Genomic DNA, 8,435 nt, shown 5'->3' on the forward strand with positions numbered 1-8,435 from the left:
TGTGTGTCTGTGTGTGTGTCTGTGTGTGTGTCTGTGTGTGTGTCTGTGTGTGTCTGTCTGTGTGTCTGTCTGTGTGTGTCTGTCTGTGTGTGACTGTGTGTGTCTGTCTGTGTCTGTGTGTCTGTGTGTCTGTCTGTGTCTCGGGCTCTAGTAATCGTGGTATGTCCCTATAATGGAATACTATGCTGTTATGCTGCTTCTAAAAATATGTAAAACAAAACATCTGTATAAATACTGAAATAGATATACATTTGCATGCCGTTTATCAGACCAGGATTCTAAGTGCTATGTTGTGCATATGCGTAATGTGTAGGATATATGGCTTAATCATGTTCTGTGTATGTATTTGTACAAAAAAAATGAAATAAATGCAGAAGCAACATGAAAGGAAATACCTGGTATTAAGTTACATGATGGAATTGGTAAAACGTGTGTGTGTGTGTGTGTGTGCAGTTTGAAGGTACTTTTGTCTTTGAATATATTCTGTATATATTGCCAGTGGTACCAGCTAGAGGCAGACCCAGTTCTTTAAAAACCCCAGGTTTTGAAGAAGGTGGAGGACAGAGGTAAACTATCTGAACAGTTTTCTAGAGAGATAATATCTGAACCAGTTATAAGAAAGTGTGTATCAAAAGGACAAAGGTTACTACAAGCCAGCCATGCATTTATAACCTCACCACTTGGGAGATAGGTAGAGGCAGGAGGATCAGAGTTCTAGATCATTCTTTAAACACTGTGGGGCCAAGCATGAGACCCTGTCTCAAAAAAGTGTGTTCCAAAAATGAGCAGATAAAAGTACTTGCCATGCAAGCCTGTCTTGAGTTCATTCTCTGGAAACCACAATGGAAGGAGAAAAAGACGGGGGGGGGGGGGGGGCGGGAAACAGAGGGGAGAAAAAAGGAAGAAGGGAGGGAGGGAGAGGGAGGGAGGGAGGGAGAGAGACAGACAGAGACAGAGAGACAGAGGGAGAGAGAGACAGAGAGACAGAGACAGAGGGAGAGAGAGAGAGAGACAGAGACAGATAGAGACAGAGAGACAGAGACAGAGGGAGAGAGAGAGAATAAAGCAGAATGATGTTCCTGGATGTGTTCAGGGAATTTAAGAGTTGTGTAAAGGAAGCTAATTTAATGCTTCAAACTCTCTTCTGTTGGCAATGGAAAGAAATGTTGGAAGAGGAATGAGTGGGCTTTCGTGGCCAGCCTCCTGCTGACTGTCATTCCTTTCCTTTGGGAATCTGCCATTCTGTGATTATAGTTGATGGCATCACGCTAGGATGACTGAAGTTGGTTGCTACTTCATTTGCATAACTGACAAGCAGGAGCTCACTAGGTTTTTCTTCCTTACTTGGAGGTGGTTTGCTAAAGGCTCAGGAATTTGATGTAAATAGTAACTGAAAAACTCGGGGTCCACTGATCTTTAGGGCCTTCCCCAGGTGCTTCAGGGTTGAAGCTGTTTTGTTCTTCCTACCTAAGTGGCTTCATCCAAGTCATCTTTTCTGGGTGTCCACTCAGAAACTCAGGTCCTTATTCTCCGAGTGTGGTCTTTACTAGCTCAGCCCCTGAAGGACAACTCTCTAGAATGTCTGTAGGAGCCTAGCCTCCTTTGGAATCAAAAACATTCCTAGAGCAGACAGCTAGCCAGAGAAGTTGCCTTTGTCAGGCCATGCAGGGCCTTGTGTGCCAAGAAACACACATATAGAACTTTATACAGGAGACACAAGGGAAATTACGAAGGGGAACAATTAAGTATGTAGAAAAAAGACCCACAGAAATGGATACACAGCGCTAAAGGCAATGTGGTATAAAGACCTTAGTAAACCTGGCTTCTGGTCTTGGCTCTGTCCTGATTGGATGATTGTGACAAATTGTTTTTGCCCCTCAATGTATGGACCTGTACCAGGCTGAAGTTGGTCATTTAGGAGGGCTACTTTACATTGGAATTTGCTTGGCTGTAAGTCTGTCCAATCTCCAGATGTAAACGTACCAGTTAAGGTTGTAATCTTTCCCTCCGTGCAGATACCAGGGCCACAGGTGTCCCAGGTGCAATGTTCATGTACACTGCTGCTCTTTTTTTTTAGTGCACAGAGATTGTAGAGGCCAGCTGCAGCATAGCAGTGAGAGTGGGGCCTTGATTTTCTTTGTTTCTGAGGTTTTTGCTAGACTATTGTGTACATCCAAGAGCATGGGCATATATGTGCTATGACACTCTACTAGGTCAGCATACACCTTCTGGGAATCGGATTCTCCTGAAACACATGAGTCCCAGGGGTCAAACACAGATTGCCAAGTCCAGTGGCAGGTGCCCAGGCACTTGATTTTCAAATCTTCCTCTGAGCCTCAGATCAATTCTTTGGGAAATGTGTACGATGGGTGCTTTGCACACTCAGCGTATTGGCTGGAGATATGGCTCAGTTGGTAAAACGCTTACTGCACAAGCGTGAAGATTTAACTTTGGATCCCCATCATTGCGGAAGTGGACGCAGGCAGATCTTGCAGAACAAGGAGTGTGGCTGAATTAGTACGTTCCAGATTCACGCAGAGATCCTGCCTCAAGAAAACAAGGTAAAGAACTAGTGAGGAAGATAGCCAGTGTTGATCTCTGGTTCCTGACTCAGCTGTATATGCACCGGAACACACATCACATGTGTACACACAAAACACAGACTGACAAGTAAGAAAAGATGTATAAAAGAAAAAATGTAAATATTGTTAACATTATAAAAAATAAAACTTAGTGTTATTACTCAGTATTGCAGTACTTGCCCGGTATGATTAAAGCCCTGAGGTTTCATCCCAACCACAGTAAGAATTTTAGATTTATGTTATGTTTATTTATATGTGTGTATGTGTCTATGTGAATATGTATCATGTGTTTGAGGACGTGTAAGGAGCTGAAGTTTTAGATGGTTGTGAGTTTTCTGATGCTGGACAAGGAAACCAAACTTGAGTCCTCTGGAAAACCAGCAAGATTTCCTAACTGCTGAGCCTCAGTTTTTTAAAAATAAAGATATAAAAATTTTTAAGTGTTGCATACTTTCTAAAAATTATTTTAGGGAACTAAAAGTCTAATCAGTGCATGAGTCCATGTTTAAAGTCAGTTCTGGAGCTGCTCATTGTGTACCCATCTATAATTCCAGCACATAGAAGACTGAGGAGGAAACGTGGATTGGAGGCCAGTCTGGGCTACACAGCAAGACTCCAGTCTCAAAAGCAGGGAGGCATTCTTCCCTCAATGTTTTTCTTTTCTGCCACGTACAATATTTTGTTTTATTTTCTCCAGTCATATACATTGTCTTAAATTTTCTTGTAATGGGGATATAAATAAATGTCATTTAAGACATTTTATTTAGCCTATAAAACCCAATTGTATTTTTCAACAAAAATTCCCCAGACTAAGTATGAGCAGACTTTCTGGGATTTTCCATTGAATTGGATTGTCAATACTTTTATTCTCTTAGGAACGAGCTCCACTCGCCTCATCTCTCAGTCTTACATCGTCTCTGGTGGCTGGAAGGTGAAAACTGGGATTTAAATATCATTATGACTATGTTTTCAAATAACTCCTTGTTCAAGTTCTCTTTAACATTTAAAAGTATAATGCTGTGTTACATTTTTGTATTTAGTGTTCCAACCCAAAATTTCTGCTTCAATTTTCTCTGATTTTGAATACCCTCAGCATTCTGAGAAAGGAGGAAGGAATGCAGACTAGGAAAAAAATATGAAAGACTATATTTTTTTCTTCTTAACCAGTCTCCTGAAATGCTATAAAAATAATATACATATTTTCATTTGTACAATTTTATGGGAGGCGTTCTTTCTGAGGACTATGACCCAGAAACAGTCAAGAGCCATGTGAAATGACTTCTTTCAGCCATTTCTACGTAACCTATAGAAATGATTTTCTAGCAAATACTTAATAAGCTCAGCACCAATTCTGGAGGAAAAATAAGCTTCAAAATAAGTTACTACTGTGTCTGTTGACAAACTTGGGTGTATGTTCTTAAAAACTACATCAGAGTTCCAACATGAAACTATATAAGCTATCCAGAGAGGAGCACATGCACAGCAACCAATATTCAACACTGAAGCCAGCCCCATGTCTCTATGTTCCTTTTCACTTTTCTCAAAGAATCGTAGGTGTGAAATGAGCCCACCAAGGAGCCATACTGCACTGGGCATGAGTAGCAGTGGCTATTAAAGGCTACAGGAGAGGGGCTGTGTTATCTTAGAGGCCTGCACTTTCTCCTGAGAAATGAGAGTGGGTTGTACAGATGGAGCATCTTCAGGCTGTTAGTTTCTACAGTGGCTGCCTTACCTAGTCCTCCAAGTGCATCAACCCCTTCATTCTGCTTTTCTATTTTGCTCATTTGCCTTTACGAAAACAGTGGGGGCAACATTCTTAGTATTCTCTGATTCATTTCTTATCATAGTTACTGTTCTACTGCTGTGAAGAGACACTATGACCAAAGCAATTTATTCAAGAAATAATTTACTAGGGGCTCGCTTTCAGTTTCCGAGGATTTAATTCATGACCATCATGGCAGGAAGCATGGCAGCAGGCAGGCAGTTATGGGACTAGAGCGGTAACTCTGAGCTTATATCTTGAGATAATAATCACAAGGCAAAGGAAGAGAACTATCTGGACTTTTTATTTTGCCCTCAAAGCCTGCTCCCAGTGACACATCTCCCCCAACAAGGCCACACTTCCTAACCCTTCCCAAACCATCTGTCCACTGGGTACCAAGTATTCAAACACAGGAGCCTAAGAGGGCCATTCTCATCCAAACCACCACATTCCTCTTCTCATGACCCATTGAAACCACTTTTCTGTCTACTGCTCCATCCTGCTCATCCTTCAAAATATATATTTGATTGGTTGGTTTTGTTTTGCCCTGCTGGGCTTTGAACTAGGGATTGAACCCAAGGCTTTGCACATATAAGTGAGGGCTCTGCCACTGAGCTACAACCCCAGGTTCCAAAATCAGAAATGGCAAATTTGTATCCTTAGTCAGTGTGTAAGCTAGAGGTTCTAGGGAAGACCTAAATGCATAGGTCAGAGGAACAATTAATTACTGGAATAACAGTAATCTCATTTTTGTAAGACAGCACTTCATAAATATCTGAAATAATAATTAGTAAAAACTTAAAAGCAAAAACCAGAGTAGTATTAGCTCTTTCCCCCACCCACTGCGACTCTGAAAGCTGCCAGGAGGTGGTCCACTGTTGGATTCTGGGAGACCTGAAATGAAGTCTGTTTTTCTCTCAACAACTAATTGACCTTGAAAAACTCCTCTTCAAATATTCCATCTGTTCAGCACAGAGAATCTAGCTTCTCACATACTAGAATTGCTGCAGATAGACAGACTCTAAAAAAGCGCATTACTGCCAGGAGAAAACAAACATACATACTGTATATATTTCACATGCATGATTCTCTACAGTGTACCTGACTATGTTAAGAGACCCAATTCTTCCAGGGATCTCAGCTGAGGTAGGAGACTCAATTTTCAAGATGGCTTACATAGTCAAGAGCCTGTCTTTAAAACAACAGCAGCAACACTGACTGTTACGGAACCTTTACTATTGATTGATTGATTGATTGATTGATTGATTGTGTGTGTGTGTGTGTGTGTAGGCCAGAAATTAACTTCAACCCCTAGATGTCTTCAGGTGCCATCCACCTTGTTTCTGTGAGGCAGGGTCTGTCACCGGGACCTTGAGCTCATTGTTTCGTATAGACTAGCTGGCGGGAAGCGACAGATATCTTCCTGTCTGCCTCCCTAGTGCTGGGGTTACACCACTTTTTACATAGGTGGTAGAGATTGAATATGGATCCTCATGATTGTGTGGCAAGCATTTTATGAAATAAACTCTCACCCCAGCCCATTCTACAGAACTTTGTAACATCAAAAAAGGTTTATTTTATGCCTTGTAAGTTGGTATCAGCAGACAGAAGACCTCACAGGTTTTTAGACCACTTGCTCTCCTATTTGCCTTTTAAAACTGTTGTCATCTTTAGGATTTGGTGTCAAGGATTGAACCATTGCCTCATCCATGTCAAAGCACATGCTCCACTGTTGAGCTGTCTCCCTCAGCTACCCACCCCTACTTTGTCTTGAGTACGTTCTGTGCTTGGTGTTAAACTTTACATATTCCTTGATTTGGATTAGGATGCAGCATGTGAAAAACATACCTCATACATGTTCCAATGTGTTTTCTTTTCTCTTTATAGTCAAGTGTTAGTAAAGAGGGATCTGCCCTGTGTCTATTCTCAGGGCAAATGAGAAGCTAGCTCTGTCTCTGTGAGAAGTGAGCCCAGAGAGACCTGTCCTGATGTTTTTTGTATGAGACAAAATAAATGCTACAGAGAAATGTGACATCACAGGTTCCTCCCTTTGCTGTGTAATCTCTCTGCTTCAAATGGTCTCCTCCCAATTCTCAACATATGGAATGAGAGGAAAATGGCCATGGCAGAGACAAAAATCCTGTAGCTTTGTCAAAATCAGGCCCGTCTCCAGCTTGTCCTCTGACCTTCATATGTGAACTGTGGAATACACATACAAACACTCACATGAAAAATAGATAAATAAAAAATACGTTGGTAAAAATTTTTAATTAGTCTGTATCTACATAGTATTTTAAATGTGTGTCAGGAATTACTACTGTTTGCCCACCCCCCCTTATCTAAAGATATCAGGCCAGGCTAAGCTCAAACTTGTAGGCCACCTGCTTCCATGCTCTGAATTCTAGGATCAAGGACATTTGTCACTATGCCTGTCTTTGATCTTCACTAGCTTCTTAATTTAAAGGATCTAGAAGTCATTTCTTTCTTTTTTTTTTTTTTTGTTTGTTTTTGGTTTTTGGTTTTTCGAGACAGGATTTCTCTGTGTAGTTCTGGCTGTCCTGGAACTCACTCTGTAGACCAGGCTAGCCTTGAACTCTCAAACTCAGAAATCTGCCTGCCTCTGCCTCCCAAGTGCTGGGATTAAAGGTGTGCGCCACCACCTCCCAGCTAGAAGTCATTTCTTAAGAATGCTAGATATGGTGATATTTGCCTTTTTACCCCAGTATCTATGAGGCTGAGGCAGGTCATTGTGAGTTCAAGGCAGTTCTGGGCTTCATAGCACTAGGCCAGCTATAGCAATGTAGCCAGACCCTGCCCCACCCCCAAAAGAAACTACAAATGAATAGATTATGAAGAAGTAAAGCATAACTCTAGACAACAAGAAAATTTTGTTTTTCTCACATACTTTTTATGCATCAGGAATGTATGCTGGTGGTATGCCCATGGATTCCTACATCTTGGGAGGTAAAGGTGCAACAATTGGGAGTTTGTGGTCATCCCCAGCTCATAGTGAGTTGTAGGCTACTCTGGGCTACAAGACACCCCATCTGATAAAAAACAACAAACAAAATAAAATCCAAAACATCAATCTAAGAGTAGTTTTGCTGGGAGTCCTGGTTTAAGGCACTGTTGGTGGCATCTTGTTCCTCAGCCAGGGCAAAGCAATGGTAATGTCTGTTGACAAAAGTCTCAGTTCTTTGCCAGGTGACTCTCTCCTTAGGACCAACTGAGTATTCTTATGGCAAGGTACCTGATTCTTCCAAAGTGTGCATTCTGAGATAGAACAAAATAAACTCTCAGTATTGTTTTATGTCTAACTTCAAAACATGCTATTAATTCTCGTCCAGTTGTTCCCATAGATCAGCCTGGGACAATGCAGGTGGAGACACTAACATCAGAGACACGGGGCACTTGATAGTTGCCTTGGTACGTGGCCATTACAAGCCTGAAGACCTAGAGAAGTGACAGGTGTTCTAGCTGGCCAGTGTGGGCGCTGGAAACTGAAGTCAGGGCCCCTACAAGAGCAGTACGTGCTTTTAACTGTTGAACGGTCTCTCCAGCCCCACACTGTCAATATTTTAAATGAAGATTTAAAAAAAAAAAAAAAAACCAACCCTGAGATATTTTACTCAGTTCTGTATGCCTCTTCATTCTAACTTATTTAATTTTCTATCTTGTTATTGATGGGATATGCATATGCCTCAGGATCTAAGGCTTGAACTCAGATCATAGGACTTGGTGGCAAGTGCCTTTATCTGCTGAGCCATCTTGCCAGACCCATTTTAACATCTGTGACTTCTCATGTGTTTATGTGTACAGACTCTTACTGATATCAAGGAAGGTTGAGTTGGTGATACATTTAGATCCATAGGTTATACTTACTCAGCCACTGTGTGTAGAGTTGGACTATTCTGAGTTATTCAGTATATAAATGATTTTTCAGAAACTCTGACCCCATGCACTGGTTCACACAACACCGCATTAGGTGGAGACTCATCATCACATGAACATGCCCTTAATGTTTTCTTTCTTATCTTTGTTCTCCCCTCTCTCCCTTCCTCCCCTCCTCCCTCCCCCCTCCCTCCCTCCCT

Source organism: Grammomys surdaster, unplaced genomic scaffold (assembly GCF_004785775.1).
Source record: "Grammomys surdaster isolate TR1022 unplaced genomic scaffold, NIH_TR_1.0 64, whole genome shotgun sequence".
In the NCBI taxonomy this organism is placed as follows: domain Eukaryota; kingdom Metazoa; phylum Chordata; class Mammalia; order Rodentia; family Muridae; genus Grammomys; species Grammomys surdaster.